Below are 18830 nucleotides of genomic sequence, written 5' to 3'. Positions count from 1 at the left end.
CAACACAACGCCAAGATTGCCAAGAACTATTGAGACAATTTGCTGATCTGTTCTCTCTCACCCCCGGGGTCACCCCATGGTGCCTCCACGATGTCGACACCGGGGATAGCCCGCCTATACGGCACCGAGCCTACCGAGTTCCCGATTGAGTACGAGCCTGCATCCAGTCGGAAGTGACCAAAATGCTGGCTGTGGGGGTGGTCGAGCCCTCCGACAGCCCATGGGCCAGCCCTGTTGTCCTGGTCCCCAAGGCTGCCGCCCCGGGGGTCACCCCCGAACTCAGGTTTTGTGTAGACTACCGGGGTCTGAACGCCGTCACCCGAACCGACACTCACCCCATCCCCCGGGCTGATGAACTACTCGACCGCCTGGGAGCAGCCCGCTACCTGAGCACATTCGACCTAACAGCGGGCTACTGGCAGATCGGACTCACTCCCGGCGCCCAGGAGCAATCCGCTTTCTCCACCCCCGATGGCCACTACCACTTCGGGATGAAAAACGCCCCCGCCACGTTTCAGAGACTGGTGAATAAGGTACTGGCGGGGCTCGAGGAGTTTAGCGCCGCCTACCTGGACGATATCGCGGTGTACAGCCTCCACTGGGCTGAACACCTCCAACACCTCCGGGAGGTCTTGGCCGCCCTCCGACGGGCAGGACTAACAATAAAAGCCAGCAAGTGCCAGATCGGCCAAAGTTCCGTGACCTATCTAGGGCACCAAGTGGGAAGTGGCCAGGTGGCCCCCCTCCAACTCAAGATCAACGCCATCATGGCCTGGGAGCCCCAGGTCACCCAAACAGAGGTCCGAGCCTTCCTGGGGCTCACTGGATATTACCGGCGCTTCATTAAAGACTATGGCAGTATTGTGGGCCCCCTCACGGAACTCACTTCCAAAAAACAACCACCGAAGGTACACTGGACACCCGAGTGTCAGACCGCCTTTGAGACCCTCAAGACAGCAATGTGCACCGCCCCCGTGCTCCAAGCCCCCGATTACAGCCGGGAATTCATAGTGCAAACGGATGCCTCCGATCACGGCGTCGGAGCCGTTCTCTCCCAAATCAACCCCCAGGGAATTGATCAGCCAGTGCCCTTCATTAGCCGACGCCTGCTGGCCCGAGAACAGCGCTGGAGCACCATTGAGCGGGAGGCCTTCGCCGTGGTGTGGGCCCTCAAGAAGCTCCGGCCCTATCTCTTCGGCACCCACTTCCGGGTACAAACTGACCACCGACCTCTGCAGTGGCTGATGCAGATGCGAGGGGAGAATCCGAAGCTGTTGCGTTGGTCCATCTCTCTGCAAGGGATGGACTTCACTGTGGAGCACCGCCCAGGCAACGACCACGCCAACGCAGACGGCCTGTCCCGCTTCTCCCGCCTCGGTGAGGAGAATACCCAAGAAGATGGGTGACTCTCCCTGCCTTCAGCTGGGGGGGACGTGTGTTGGACCCAGCTCGTGGCGTGGTCCCACTCCTCCCGCATGGCGGGTCCCGGACTTCCTCGACCCCTATTCCCCAGCCGAGAGCAGCACCATCCACCCTCCACGAGAGCTGCCCCTCCGGGCAGCCCCCAGCTCTCCCCCATTGGAACTCGACAACCTCTCCTCAACACCCTCGGCTGGTCCGAACCCTGTCCCGGACCACCATCTCAGACCCGGACTCCATCTTGGACCCTCCACGACCAGGCCTCATGGCCTCGGCCCGACCCCGGCCGCAGACCCAGCGAAGCCCCGACATCGAGGCACCACGATCCAACCAGGGGGTAAAGAGACCACTTGACGGATCAATGAGAGAAGGAGTTTTGATGGTTCCCCCAACCGTCCCCGGACGGCTGGTTTCGATCGCCCCCAGCCTCCCTGGGCGCTGGCTCCACCCCCCTGCTGGGTGTCTGGACCCGCACATCCCGAACCCTCCGACCTCCAAGTGCGAGGGTCCGAACATCAAAGGATGCCAGACCTATAACTGGGGCAGCTCCGGAGTAGGTCGGCAGTTGTATCCTGGAGTCGAGAGACACCGAGACGAACTCATCTACGTGAAACCCGTACCACCTTGGGGACCAGCTGGCGCTGCCGCGGCCCATCTTCGTGAAACCAACCTTGGAGTCCTGCTGGCGCTGCCGCGGCCCATCTTCGTGAAACCAACCTTGGAGTCCTGCTGGCGCTGCCGCGGCCCATCTTCGTGAAGCCATCCTTGGAGTCCTGCTGGCGCTGCCGCGGCCCCTCTTCGTGAAACCAACCTTGGAGTCCTGCTGGCGCTGCCGCGGCCCATCTTCGTGAAACCATCCTTGGAGTCCTGCTGGCGCTGCCGCGGCCCATCTTCGTGAAATCATCCTTGGAGTCCTGCTGGCGCTGCCGCGACTCCTACCGAAGAACCCCCCAGCTCGAGGATTGAGAGCTGAGCGCAGGGTATCCCAGTACCAGGCTGGTACCAAGACTGTCCCGCTACCCCCTTCCCACAGAGACTAACCTTTAGAGGATCCCTGGATCCAGCTATTCCTGTATCGTTACGATAACCTACCTAAAAAGTACTGATAAAAACGTTAAGAACCTCTCTTTGTGTGGTGTCCATGTGTAGGGGGGGTGATTGCTCGACTGTACGATCCTAGGGGAGGAACCTCGCCAGGAGGCCTCTCACCCTTGCTCGGCCGACCCTAAGATTTCCTTTCTAACAAGCGGGTAGAGTGGGCACCCTTGCACGATGCCCACGTGATTGCTATAGCATGTGACAGCGAGCTATTTATTCTATGTCTCATTGTGGGAAAAGAGTAGAATAGCTGTACGGATATGATCCGGCACCGCCGGCGGAAAGGACATTCAAGTGAATCAAATGTCTTGGTTGCATCCAGAAATACTGCTGTTGCTGCTGTGCCTGGTCTAATCTAATGGATGGCAGAAAACAGAATGCATAAATTGAGGGCTATGGATTGCTGTGAAATAAATCTTTTTTTTCTTTATATGATCATTTTAATTAATTTATTTCACAATGTTCTGCACAGTGCAGTGACAGAATGGAAGATTAAACAAAAAACAGAACATCCCGTTTTAGTCAATAAACATCGTATTATAGTACAACATTTTCTCGGTCCCCATGGGTGTATCTGGAATTGGCAACTGTAATGACAATTTGGGGGGAGGGGGACGAGGGGGGTTAACCTGTAGTGTTTTGCCAGGCAAGCATATAAGAATCGGTGGCACTAGGGTACAATGGGGTAGGTACGGGTATTTCTGCACGACTTATATAAGACAATAATTAACTTGAGAAACATAATAAAAAGGAAAAGAAAGGCAACTAGTAGGCTGGGACAGTATTCCAGAGTTAAATTGGGAGGTTAACATACAGTGGCCAGGATAAATAGAGATGGATATCTTAGGGTTGGAGGGGGCATCTGTGCGCACCATGCACCATGTCTGGGGAATGGAAGACGATTAGAGGGGGCCTCTTGGAGTCCAGTAAGGGTAAGTAGTGGAGGGGGAGGCCCCTAAACCCCCCTAGGCTGTATTAGGGGAGGGGGCTATTCAAGGTGTGGGTGCTTTGACATTCGAGGGCACTGTGAGAGGCACCCACAGAGCATCCCCATTGCCCGCGAAAGGGGGTTTGTGACGAACATGGGCCTATTCCCCACTGATGGCCATGCCCTCCACCTCCCCCCAGTAGATGAGGACTTGGCTCCACTACACAAGGGATGGTGTTGAAGGGATTTCCATTTACTCGTGATGGTGCATTTTGCCAAAAGGAATGCTGGGCCTAGTAAGCACATTATGGTTTTTAACCGTTTCTGTTTAGGTACCTTTAAGATACCCAGTGTGCAGGACTCCCAGGACTACAACTGAGGAAGTCTAGTGAGCTTAGCCAACTGGCTAAATCCCTACCCAGAGGAAAAATAGTGACGGCAGTCCCATAATATGCAGTGACGGCAGTCACAGGTAAGTGCGGTGGGGCGGGACGGGGCGGGGTAGGGGTCGGATACGTCGACATACGACAGGAGAAGTAAAATAAAATGTAAAAAAATAAAACCGGTTACTTTGCGCTGCGCGTAAGCTAAGTGGTTTTGTCCATGTATTTATTTATTTTTTTGATTATTTTACTTCCCCCGTTGTATGTCAACTTACCCAACCCCCACCCTGCGCTGCCCCGCCCCACTGCTCTTACCTGAGTCGGCCGCTACTGATAATATGGGACGCATACCTCATTTACTTTGGGAAATAACCAATTCGTTTTGGAAGGCGGAAGGTAAGTCATATGCAGGATAATGTTGGGTAAATATTGGAAATAAAAATCTAATCGATAATTGAAAAAAATTACACAGTTAAGCAAATAATTAACAATTAACATATTTAACACATGAATCAATTCATATTAATTACAATCTAATTATGAAAATACTACCCACTCACATTCCGATACACCCAACAAACCAAAAGTAAAGTTGAATATATAATTATAGATAGTATATTATATATGCCTTAACCTCAGTTTCTTACGCGCTGCAATGTCGCTGGCAGACACGATCAGAAAGCAAAGCACGGACCAGAATTCGGTTCTTCTTAGATGTTTATTTTGCTTGTCACCTTCATAACGTTTCGGCTCCCTTGATCCTTGCTCACATGACAGCGAATTTTAGTGAGAGGTGAGTATTTAAAGTGCCAGTGCTACACTCTAATTGGGCCACAATAAGTTAACATGGTAAAAAGACAGCTGATACATTCAATGTAAAATACACGGTATAAGTACTTTTCAACAAAAATGGCAGTATAACACTAAAAGCAATACTGGTAAAATACCTAGCGTTTCATAAATAGTGTTAAAATAATGCCTCTGTTCACACACAATCAAGGACAGAAATACATAAAATAATGCCACAATATGTAAAGGTCACTAGATACAAACATTGTATAATACTGGGATAAATCCCCAAACCATGTATATGTCAATTCAAAGTAAGGCCCATAAAAATAGTGAATAAAACAAGTGAAAGTGCAAAGTGCAAAAATAGTTCAAAATGTCAATAGTTACCACACTTAATTCATCAGACATCTGACCCCCTAAAAGAAACTGAGCCCAGTCTAATAGTAGTGGGGTTAAATCTAAAATAATAACAATTAGATCAGAAAAATCAATCCAAATATATACAAAAGTCTATTTTACCACTGGAGAAGATAGTTACAATAAAGAGAAATTGAGAATTAATAATCGATACATTCATGAAGCATACATTGTCCAAAATGAGCAGTTTGATTCGTGGGAGAACATCGAAAATTCGAATCTACATCAGAATTCGGAGAGATAAGATAAGGCTAAAATTTAACGATGTGCAAATTGAACCATGCAAAAATGTGTCTTGATCTTGGTAGACTGCCGAAAGTACATTTTAAGTCATGATTAAATAAGAGCAAACTCATAAGCTTAGCCATTATGTTAAATGCTAAGATTGTGCAAAACAGTGTAGAGTTAAAACAATAAATAAATAAATAAAAAATTAGATAATAGTTACATAAAACCACTCTCTAAAAATTCATTAATATTCATATAATTAAAACACTTTATTGCACTGTATGAGCCAAGGGGGGCAGGTCTCACTCTCCTAAAGACTCTATTGTAAGCAGGTATAGAGATCCTCTATCACGTTGAGTCCCCCTGGCTGTTTGCTATTGAGCTGTAAAATGTACCTAGTTTCTAGTTTGCGCAATTTCGCTTCCCTATTGCCCCCATGCCTGCTAGCTAGGACTGCATCAACTATATAAAATCTGAGATCCTTGTTGTTACTCTGATGATATTGTCTGAAGTGCTGTGCAACAGGATATGTGTTATCTTGTGAAGTTATGGCACGTAGGTGCTGTAGTATACGTTTATGAACAGGCGATATGGTGCTTCCCACATATCGTAATGGGCATGGACATTCCAAGATGTATACTGCAAAATCAGTTTTACAGGTTAGAGTCTTTGTGATCGTATGTTCCTTGTCCCCTAAGCCATCCCTGTAACTAGTATGATTGACCCCATGTGTACAGGCTTTGTAAGACTTGCATTTGTAAAAACCTCCCCTATTGTGCAACCAAGAGGTTTTAGTAAGGACCTCAGGGCCGGTATCCACCAGCCTGTCCCTCATATTGGGGGCTTTGCTGTATGTAATGGAGGCCCGTTTGGGTAAATGATGCCCAATAACCGGATCTTTGAGTAATATGGGCCAATTCTTATTGATCATTTTGCGTATGTCTTTGTGCTGGGAGGAGTAACCTGTAATGAACCTGAATGTGTCAGTACTGTCAGTGGTACTGGACTCAGTTACCAAATTGCCTGATATAACTTCCGTTGATGTAACATATTTGGATAAGAGGGATTGACGAGTAAAGCCTGAAGATTTATGTATGGCATCGTCAATTGTTTTTTGTGTATACCCTCTTTCAAAAAATCTTTCAGAACTAACAGCTTGGGCCTCCTTTAACTCTTGCTCATTGCTGCAAAGCCTTTGAAGGCGTAACATCTCACCATACGGAATACTCATAATGAGATGAGAAGGATGTGCGCTTCCAGCATGCAATGTGGTGTTCCCGGCTGTGCTTTTACGAAAAAGCCTAGTCTCTAACCCGTTGTTCTGTACATACACTTCCGTTTTAAGGAAGGGGACCTGTTGTTGACTCATGGTAACTGTAAAGTGGATGTTAAGTTGATTGTCATTAAGACGATCAACAAACTCTGTCGCCTCATCTTTACTCTCCCTCCAAATTATAAACAGGTCATCTATGAATCGGTGCCATGTGATGACCCGATTCGTCATTTCATGCTGAAAGCGAGTCTGGAGGACCAGTGCCTCCCAAGCCCCCATGTGAACACACGCGAAGCTTGGGGAGAAACTGGCCCCCATTTCCACACCCTGGAGTTGCCTGTATAAGAGGTTGTTAAACATAAACACATTATGCTGTAAACAGAATGTGAGCATTTGAATTAGCATTTCATTATGTTGTTTGTACTTAGCCTCCCTCCTCCCCAGATAATATTGCACTGCTGCTATACCATCTGTGTGGCGGATACTTGTGTACAAGGACGTAACATCCAGAGCTAACATCCAATCACCCTCCTGCCATTGGATGTTTTCCAGTTTGACCAGGAAATCCCTTGTATCCTGGATGTACGAGTCCAGAGATTTTACATGGCACTGTAAGAAATAATCAATATAGATAGATGTCCTTTCCAACAGACTCCTCTGGCCGTGATGATAGGCCTGCCAGGGGGGTTGTTTCTGTCTTTATGGACCTGGGGGTTTGTGACAAGCATGGGCCTATTCCCCACTGATGGCCATGCCCTCCACCTCCCCCCAGTAGATGAGGTCTTGGCTCCACTACTACGGGTCGAAGAGATTTCCATTTACTGGTGATGGTGCATTTTGCCAAAAAGAGTGCTGGGCCTAGTAAGCACATTATGATTTTTGTCTGTTTCTGGTTAGGTAGCTTTACGATACCCAGTGTGCAGTACTCCCAGGACTACAACTGAGGAAGTCTAGTGAGCTTAACCAACTGGCTAAATATCCCTACCCAGAAGAAAAACAGTGACGGCAGTCCAATGATATGCAGTGACGGCAGTCACAGGTAAGAGAGGTGGGGCAGGACGGGCAGAGTAGGGGTCGGATAAGTCGACATACGACAGGAGAAGTAAAATAAAATGTAAAAAAATAAAACCGCTTACCTTGCGCTGCGTGTAAGCTAAGTGGTTTTGTCCATGCATTTATTTCATTTTACTTCCCCCGTTGTATGTCAACTTACCCAACCCCCACCCTGCGCTGCCCCGGCCCACCGGCTCACTGCTCTTACCTGAGTCGGCCGCTACTGATAATATGGGACGCATACCTCATTTACTTTGGGAAATAGCCAAATCGTTTTGGAAGGCGGAAGATAAGCCATATGCAGGATAATGTTGGGTAAATATTGGAAATAAAAATCCAATCGATAATTGAAAAAAAATACACAGTTAAGCAAATAATTAACAATTAACATATTTAACACATGAATCAATTCATATTAATTACAATCTAATTATGAAAATACTACCCACTCACATTTCGATACACCCAACAAACCAAAAGTAAAGTTGAATATATAATTATAAATAGTATATTATATATATGCTACAACTTTAAAGAAATAGGTAAGAATTAAAAGATATAACAAAAATGAATTAATACTTAAAATAAAAATCACTACTTACCAATCCCCCAATTTAGCCAATAACACAAAAAATATACCTCACAACAATATATATATATATATATATATATATATATATGTATATATATGTGTGTGTGTATATGTATATATATATATATATATATATATATATATATATATATATATATATATATATATATATATATATATATATTTATATATCAAAAAAGAAAGGTTGCCCCCAGAGGAAAGGTCACTCAGTGAGGAGTTACCGCACTCGCATCCCCGGCGGTGACAAAGCTGCTGCATTGGCTAATTCCCCTCGATTCACCAAACGCGTTTCGGGCGGTGAGCCCTTGATCACTGGTGCAGACTGAGACACGGAGGCAGTGGCAGTATCAGGAAACCATTTTATTGTTTTGCTTGAGGACCCGCCCCAGTGGGCGTATTCAGGCATTGCATTGTGGTAGATGCAGCCTGTATGCTTGTTAAAGACCCCAGGTTTGTCCAAAGTACACCCAAGTGGGCGTCACTGCCCCCGTTGCAAGTATGAAAATGGGCTTAAAGCAGTTCCTTTGGCACCAATATCCCCCGAAGATGAGGCCTCCTCACTTCCACAAGGTGCTGTGTTTGAACACCAGGATCCACTATGATTAGCGGCGGGACCTCTCCGCGACCGGGCCGGCCGCATAACATCAAAAAAGAAAGGTTGCCCCCAGAGGAAAGGTCACTCAGTGAGGAGTTACCGCACTCGCATCCCCGGCGGTGACAAAGCTGCTGCATTGGCTCATTCCCCTCGATTCACCAAACGCGTTTCGGGCGGTGAGCCCTTGATCACTGGTGGAGACTGAGACACGGAGGCAGTGGCAGTATCAGGAAACCATTTTATTGTTTTGCTTGAGGACCCGCCCCAGTGGGCGTATTCAGGCATTGCATTGTGGTATATGCAGTCTGTATGCTTGTTAAAGACCCCAGGTTTGTCCAAAGTACACCCAAGTGGGCGTCGCTGCCCCCGTTGCAAGTATGAAAATGGGCTTAAAGCAGTTCCTTTGGCACCAATATCCCCCGAAGATGAGGCCTCCTCACTTCCACAAGGTGCTGTGTTTGAACACCAGGATCCGCTATGATTAGCGGCGGGACCTCTCCGCGACCGGGCCGGCCGCATAACATCAAAAAAGAAAGGTTGCCCCCAGAGGAAAGAAATAAAAATGGCCACATAGCATCTCTGCTGTTTCGCTCATCATTATGCAAGCCAGTGATCAAGAGCCAACTGGGCTCGGGACGCGTATGGCAGTTTGCAGATGAAATGGATGTGGGAGCGCTGTGATGACACTGCTGGGGGCCGTGTGCTGTTTCCCTTCCACGTGTGACAACTCCACTTGGGCAACCTGTTTTCTTTTATATATATATATATATATATATATATATATATATATATATCAAGCGCTCAACACTTCGAACCAGTTTCCGAAGGAGACGACACAGCGTAGTGAAAGAACCTTCTTTATTTCATAAGTCGCTTACGACGCGTTTCGCCTGACCCAGCAGGCTTGGTCACGATAGGGTTTGTGTCAACACATACATTCATTTAAAGTGCTCAATACTGACGTGATGCATCACGTGACAAACAAATTCATAGAACTAGAAAAGTTATTTACACAGGTTCTCATCGTGCACAGCATTAGAGTAAAGAATTATTTTTCAATGTCATTTAGATAAATGTGTCAAGATGCAATATACATAATTAAAGCCTCTAATCAAAGTGGTAAAAAACAGTGAAAGAATGAATAAGAAACAATAAATATTTCTTTCATATATACTCATTCCTCTACCCCAATTCGGGACATTCACACAGTTTCTGGTAAAGCCAATTCAGCCCAAGTGGGCTTATTTTGATTCACCAGAACCACCTCAGTTTGGCAATTTATAAGCAGTAATCAGCCTCTAAATTCAATATTATTTAACTAATACTCTCATTGTGCATAGATGATTAGCTAATAATTTTTCCAAAGATATATCTATATATATATATATATATATCCATGTAACTCCTCCTCGAATCTCTCGGCGTCTCAGGCACAGCCTTGCACACCAACAAACAAGGGAGACGGACCACAACGAATCAGCATCAGTGAGTTTATTAGTTCACAGAGAACAGCTACGCGTTTCTGGCAAATTATGCCCTTGATCACGCTGCAATTATATATATATATGTCGTACTGAATACGCTGTGTACGTGTTGGAGTGCCCTTGTGGCCTACGGTATGTGGGAAGTACAAGGCCACAAGTTTTCAAACGGATACTCCAACACCTCAGGGCCATCACTAATGGCGATACAGCGTATCCAGTAGCCAGACATTTTGAGTCCATGCACAATAAGAAGGCTGCTGATCTGCGCTATTTCGTAATAGATACAGTCCCTCCCCAGAGGAGAGGTGGAGACCGTGACCTTTTACTGCGCAGATTAGAAACACGACATATTATCTTACTCGACACCAAGAGCCCTAATGGTCTTAATGCAGGGGAGGACTGCCACACTTATCTGTAAGGAATAAAATCTGTCTCTAGTCCATTTTGCATACTAATATTTTAAAACAATAGTAGCTGCCTCAGACCATATATCACATTTTAATATCACTATTTTCTTCACAATTTATCACAGAGTAGCACATTTGCCTTGGAGTAAGTAATCGATAAAATATATTTTTTACATTGTATATGTTAGCAGGCAATAATGTGTACATAATAGGATCAGTAATTGCACTATGCAATGAATATTACTATATCATGCACTTCTCTCAGGCAGTATAGAATTCTTCAAAGGTAGGGTTTTAAGCTTTTAGCGCAGTGGTTATTTATATTTATTTATTTTAACCGTCTTCTGCCTGTGAGAAACTACAAATTACGTTTACATGTGTGTATATATATATATATGAATTTTGAGATTGTAGTAGTATATATTTATATGTATTTATTTATTGGATTTTATATTCAAATTTAAATTTGCACAGCATGATTTTGCACATTACTCAGAAATTTTACTAACTGTATTACATTGTGTAAAAATATATGAGGTTTTGCCGCACATATGTATACATATACAGCAATGCCTTCATGCAGTAATTGTTTGTAATATACGTCTTCTATGTTCATGACGTTATTCTGATTGGCTCCAGGCAATTTATAATGAGCACGCCCGCCTTGCAGCGATTGTCATGTGATCAAGGTGCTGTGTGCACCGAAACGCGTCATGGCGGAGTGGTGATGAGGGATTTACTTAAATAAAACTTACCACATCCACAAAAATCGGGTTTGCCTCGTCTACTTTGCAGCTGCTACATGCTGCTGCTACGGACGCCTTATGCCGAAAATATATATATATATATATATATGATCAAGGGCCAGGGAGGCCCGAAACACGTCATGGCTAGGTGCGGGGGTTTGAGCACTCAATAAACAAAATTGCACCTTGATTTTGGGTCTGCAGTCGTCTTTTAACAACGTTGTGGAGTTCGACTTTTCTGATATATATATATATATATATATATATATATATATATATATATATATCAGAAAAGTCGATATATATATATATATATATATATATATATATATATATATATATATATATATATATATATATATATCAGAAAAGTCGAACTCCACAACGTTGTTAAAAGACGACTGCAGACCCAAAATCAAGGTGCAATTTTGTTTATTGAGTGCTATATTATATATAGTTTATTATATATATATATATATATATATATATATATATATATATATATATATATAATAAACTAGCATAATAGAATACAATAAAAACTATATTAAACACAATATTGAAGTAAATTATGTTTGAAACTTTGAAATTATAGTTAAACACTTTTTAAAATGATATACTTTCTTTCAGTATTTTGGTACATGACGTTTTGTAGTCACATATTTTGACCACAACATTATAGTCAGATGACATTTTTGAGATGCAAAACCTGCCCCACAACCTCACTTTCTTTCTCATTAAATCAAACCTACCTTTGGTTCCTTCTGGCTCCACAGACGCATTTTAAGGTAAGGGAGGGCCTGCATGGCAGACATGAGCAAGTTCGAAGTGAACAAGGAAGGTCAGAAGGAGGCCACAATTCGGTGTCACACACAACTCTCTGTTAGCAGTGCAAGTGAGAAGCCCGTCATACTTGTGAAGATGTCATTCCTTTTTGCCCAGTAACTTTAACCCACTTTGAGAGCACAAGTTCTTACATAGATCAATCCCTAACACCACTGGGGCGGTTCAGAATTCTATGAAACTTCATTACAGTATTAGAAAATGTACTTAGTGTTTCTTTACTACCTCCTTTAAATTCGATGGGTTGCTTGCAAATCTATTCGCAAAGTATGCTGTTAAATAGCAGTTTAGACTACTTTTTCGGTAGTTGAGTAGTCATACATTTGTGGCCAAGGTTTCAGATTGCTGGGTTAGCAGCTAGCGTTCTGGGTGCTTCACAGCCAAGGAAGCGCTACAAATGCGTGACGTTGCATTTCAGTGCGGTGATGCGGATCACCACACTGAAATGCGTTAGTGTCACTCCTGGTGCGTTACACTTGACAGGGCTGAAGATCTGGCCCATATTTTCAAAAATGTCCTCAAGGAGAAAACCCTAAAGAGTTCTAAGCTTGTTTGCTGTGCACTTACTGGTGCAATTCAGGATGTGCTACAAAGTGGAGGGTATTTAATATTTAAAGATGCTCCTTTCTTCCTGTGAGTAGATACGGTACACACGTACGTGGCACAGCTGACTTGCCTTTAGTTGTGTTTTTCATGGACTTTGCACAGCTTTGAGCGATCCTCAATATTGGAAGAACTGTTTACTGTGATAAGCAAAAGGGACACAGTGGAGGTTGCATGCCATAGTCTGCATTTTACTGAATCCTTTATTTCTCACAGCACCGGCACAGATATATTTTTACACCTGGGTTGAGCTTACATTAGCTGCAAGTGATTTGTTTTGTCTTTCCTCAGCCATAGACTCATCCTCAGTTTTATAACAGCTGTGATGAAGCAGGAGACGACTCAAAGCAATGTAGATTATTGGTAAGCAATCTACACATTTCTCTCCAGTTGGAATTTTGAATAGACTAGTCTTGCACAAAGCCAAACATTGCATCATTGTGCCTTCACTAGTATGAACTACATGGTGGAATTACCCAATGGGAGTAGCAAACCCTAAGAAAACCTTTCCTTTGACATGCCAGCCATCAATGCAGATAAATTACATTTTATGCAGTAAAATGGTAAACCTGCCCTTTAGGAGCACTGCTATGACGTTCTTTAGCAGGACTGATTTTATTTTAGTGATTGAACCCGACATTTATAGTACAAGGTATTCAGCTCTGACCATGTCAGGCTGCATCTGTCAGAGGCTACTGACCTTTTGAAGTAATTAATATCACGTCCATCAGGGCAGGCCCATGGCTGGCATCCAGTGAGTTCGTCAGCATATGTTAGGAGAGAAGCTCCAAGCAGCCTTTGAACAGAACAACAGGGGATGCCTATGTCATGTATGCCTACTTTACAGCACTTCTCTTCTCTCGATGCAACCCTCACCACAGTACTATACAAAAAGTATGGGCAACCTGTCGATAGCATCACAGTACCTTTTACTCATACAGTGCCTGTGACCAGGGAACCATACCAGATCATTACCTCAGGCAAGGACTAGTAAGATTCGGAACAAAACATACTCAATTGGCTTCTCCTATGGCTACATTTGTTGTATTTAAAAAAAGAAATGTTGTGGAAACTACACACAATGAGCTCGATTCACAAACTTAAAAAGTATACAAATTATTTTTACTCCTATGTATATTTACTACTACACCTAAGTGCAACTCTCTACTTTTATTGATATTCACCATTTCCTGATGGAGATTTACACCAAGGTATAGAATTGCATGTCTCCACCCCCTTAAAAACTGTAAGTAACTACAACTTTATTTTACGTTCTGTCTAATTGGTGGACAGGTCAGCCAGCGGAGGGGAGACCGCTGCCACAGAATGGAGAACTCACATTGTGAAGAATTTGGAAATGTAATCATCTTTATTATTTTTTAAAATAATAAATAAGAAGATTTGAAAGTATAATGCAAACATAAATTAATTTTAACTATCTATTATTAAACTGGAAATAATCAAATTAAATTTGATAGTGCATTAAATCCTCAAATTAAATGTCTGTTTTAAAAAAATTAACTCTATTAATTTAATGAATAAATATGACCTTTTCAACAATAATTAAAACGAATATTTAAATTTGTATTCATATTTCAGTAAAAGTTTAGTGTATTTTTAAATTAAATGTATTAGCAAGTTTAAATAAGACATTATTATATTAACATATTAATTCAATATATTTTTTTCACTCCTAGTGACCAGAAATTGCACCCTGGGACGCCAGATCTCTCTCACCAGCTTACAGTTTTCGAGCTGCATGTGAGAAAAATCTCATTGGAATTTGGCCGGAACTCGATGTTACAAGCGTAACCCAGGCCAAAATTCCACCATTGCCGAGGGTGGAGCGCAATATATCGCACATCTCTAATTAGAAGTGTATTCTTTGAATACAAATAGTTTTACATATTTGTCTACTTGGGCTTTGTATTAGCATGTCCCTCCTAAGCCCCTCTTTCTTTTTCCCTAAACCCCTCCTATTCAGTAGTAGGTATTCCCCACTTTCCAGCAACCCCTTTCATATTTACTACTTAATCATATACATATGTGGGTGGAGACATCAGCTCACTTGGCAGAAGAACTCTGAATAGAAAGGAAAGGCGAGGTCTCTGGTTGTCGGTTTGTTAATTGCATACTGCGCTACTTGAGTAGTACTACTTTATGTACTACAAAATGCAGTCTGTAAATTGGACACTATGCTGCACATGCATCAAAATAGGCAATTGCGATTCCTTACTTGCGATTTTTAAACAATTGCCATTGTCTATGCATGTAGGAATCGCAAAAATTTTTGCGATTCCTAAACATTCCATAATTGCGACTCGCAATTAAGGAATTGCCATCCATTCATTCCTATGGACCCAGAGGCCCATAGGAATCAATGAAAATTGCATGCGCAATTTGTGAGTACCAAATAGGTACTCGCAAATTGCGCATGCAATTTAATGGTTAAAAGGGTGCCAAAAGGACACCCTGTAGCACCCCTGAAATTGCCATGTGACCAAATGTTGCACAAACATATGCCCTAAGGGCATGTGTGTGTGTAACATGTAACTTTGAAAAATGCACTTTAGTGCATTTTTCAAAGTTTTCGCAAATTACTGTCCAGTTTCATTTGACAGTAATTTGCAACCCCTAAAAGCAAAATCGCTATTTCAATTTGCACCATGCATTGCATTTAAGGAATCGCAATTTGCGATTCCTTAAATGCAATTGTGATTTTTCATTTGGGATGATGCATCCTAAATGCAAAAATACCAGTAGCAAAAGGGCAGATTATGAGAATCTGCCCGTTTGCGACCATTTTTTTCGTTGATGCTTGGGGCCCTATATCGTCAGACCACTATACAGCAATTATGATAGAATTTGCAATGCTAAGAAGATACATAATATTTTTAAATTGAAGAACTACAAACATGTTGGAAGATGGAAAGTACAACAGTGGGGGATATAAATTAGCATCAGTAGCCATCCTATATGTTTGATAGGGCTGGACTTGCTCTTTATCTGTTCTGGCATTTCCCCAGGTGACTGGCTGGAGCCATTAGAGGCCGGTTTTCGCAGACCCGCAAAAGAAAGCTGGTGCCTCTTCTCTGGCACTGTCATCATCTCCCCATAGTTCATTGTAGTGGGCACATTGAGGTGTATACATAAGAGAGAGGATGGAAAAATAGAGGTGAGGGAAAGAGAACAGAAGAAGCAATCTAGAGCCTGAAAGAGAGAGGAAAGAAGGAGAGATAATGGATGGATTAAAAAAGAGAGAGGGATCCTCTTTTCCCCTTCCCCTTCTTACTATCACTCGCTCCTTTCCCCATCTCATTGTTACATCTTCTTCCTTCCCACTCTATTTCTTTCCCCCTATCCCCTTTTCTTTGCTCCTCTCACTTTCTTCCTTTATTTCCTCTTGTGTGTAATCCTCTCTCCTCATGCTCGCATAGATCTTTTTTCCTTTCTTCCCCTTTTCTCAAAAGCATCCCTTGCCTTCCTTCACCCTCTCTTCCCCTCACTCCCAGACCCCTTTCACAACCTACCTCCTCTTTGCCTCCCTTATGCGTTTTATTCCTGTCTCCTTTATCACCCTGCATCTTCCACTTCCTAGTACTCATAAAGGGGGACAAATAATGGTAGAGGTACTGCCTGTGACACCTGTACTTGTGTGAGAAAGAATGAAGCTGGGCACCATTCCGGGTCAGAAAATAACGAGCAGGCTGAAAGAAAGGGACACTGGATGGCCATAACACACAGAGAAGGTCCGATTGGAGGGGTGTTATTTCACCAGATATGAGTGGCCGTCCCATGACCAATCAGATTGGCAGAACGTCCCTACCACCTATGGGACAGAATAGGTACAGGATATTTTGTAGAAGGATAAAGACTATGCACCTGAGGGATGCATGCGTGATCTGCAACAGGTATCTAGAAGTATCAAGTGCTGTTACATTTATAAAATGCATGAAATGCACTCCTACTTTCATTTGGCTTTGCACAATAGGAGGTGTCATATATAGAATTGCAGATGGCAAACAGTGAATTACAGGGATGTTTTTCATTCAGCGGGTTCTAAGTGACATCAAATTGACAATGAGAGCGCCGCTCGAGTTGTATATGAAGTTACTCAGCACCCTGAAGTTAAAAACATCCCTGTCATGTACTTTTTACACATTTATAATGTTATGGTATGTATTGCCCACTAAATGATCTTCCCCCGCTTCCAGTTACTATGCAGTGGTAGAGGAATAATGGGGAGCTATACATAATACGACCTTTATTATATCCCAAAAGTAAAAAAAACGTACCTCCCATACTTGACCAACCCCCACCACCTTCCCTGCCTTACTTCCCCCTCCTGCACCTGCGCTTTCTACTTTCAGTGAAAACAGACTAGCAGAGCTGCACTGACAGGCTCACAGGGAGCCCTGTCAGCCTGGCTGGAAGGCCTTCATGACATCACAACAGTGTGCAACCATTTTTGTTATCAAGTGTAGCTATGTCATATCAGCGGGTTATGAGTTTCAGAAATTGTAATTAATTATCGAGGTTCTCTATGAGAGCCATACATAACATTGGAGTAACACAGGATTGATACTTACCTTTAATCTCGAGGTAATATGTAAAAATAAGCAGACCCTTTGTGAATGCAATAATGCAGGGACGTTTTTAAGTAAGTTGAAATGAGGGTAATAATTACGAAATATATAGGCGATTTCGATTTGCTTTATTTGGAATGCATGGGAAAAGCAGCTAAGGATATATTGTTTTACGGCTTATAGAACTCATTTGCATGGCAGAAGGTTGGATTGTTCATGTCTTAAATTGGAAATCATTAAACTGTGACCAACAACAGCAGTCAATTTTACCTCACAAGGCTAAAGTGGTGAATACCATCCCTTGGCACAGTCTGTCTCATTCTCTCGGTACAGTTATTATCCTCCTATGTACCATCCATCAAGTATGTACAGCAGCGCTTATTTACTCTTCTCTGCTTTTAGCAGGCACTTGGGACAAATGTTCAGCTCTAACTAGGATTGGCGCTCTGCTACAGACCCCTCAATGTTTGATGGGTGCTAGTGTGTGCAATGAAAGCCCATTCCAAACAAGATGTATAGATGCAGATACCCTGCACCAAGCTCCTTTGGTAGTCTGGGAGTGGGGTGTGAGTGTGAAATGGGAGGAAATGGGAGAAGGCAATGTTTTACTGATAGAGCAAGGTCTCGAGGAAAAGAGACTTGCTCGGAAGCAATCCACTTGTTTAACTCACTAACAAGTCATTAATAAAGTTTTGTGAAAACTAATACGCATTTACATGAACATGTGGGTTAGTGAAGCTTGCGTATGCATGTACTAACGCGAATAACAATGAAGTTGGACTAATACCGCTTTAAACGGGAAAACTATTTGCACATGCGTCAACTACATCTACGTAGAATGATGAGGTAATGCTTGCAGGGAAATTCTTGCGCATGAGCAGAAGCTTCTAAAATGGAGTCTTGAGGACGCTAATTTATTAACGCTAATGCAGGGAAAAGTATTAATAAATAAAATGGGATAGAGTGGAGGAGGGTGATATACAGTGTAAACACTTTATTGAGAAAATGACATTTGCCTTCTGGCTTTTATCATTAGTGCCTATTTGGGTTTTCTCGTATAACTGAACTGACCTGAGTGACTTGAAGTCCGCACATGTCCTTTGGAAGAGAATCGTGAAACAATGACAGTGCTTTTGAATAGAAACAAAAAACAAGAGAAACATCATGGGAACAGGATGGTGCAGAGTTCAACTGTGAAGAATCGTATTCATTAATAAAGTTTAAATGTTGCGATATTGATACAATTAGTACATGGGAATAAAATGTATAAATAAAAAGTAAGGGGATGGGTTTGCGAACAATAACTGAATTGATTTTTGTGACATGTAAGCGTGGTGTGATGAAGACTCCTCCTTGCCTGAA

Source organism: Lissotriton vulgaris, chromosome 3_1 (genome assembly GCF_964263255.1).
Source record: "Lissotriton vulgaris chromosome 3_1, aLisVul1.2, whole genome shotgun sequence".
Classification (NCBI taxonomy): Eukaryota; Metazoa; Chordata; class Amphibia; order Caudata; family Salamandridae; genus Lissotriton; species Lissotriton vulgaris.
Note: the sequence above shows the minus strand (reverse complement) of the source record.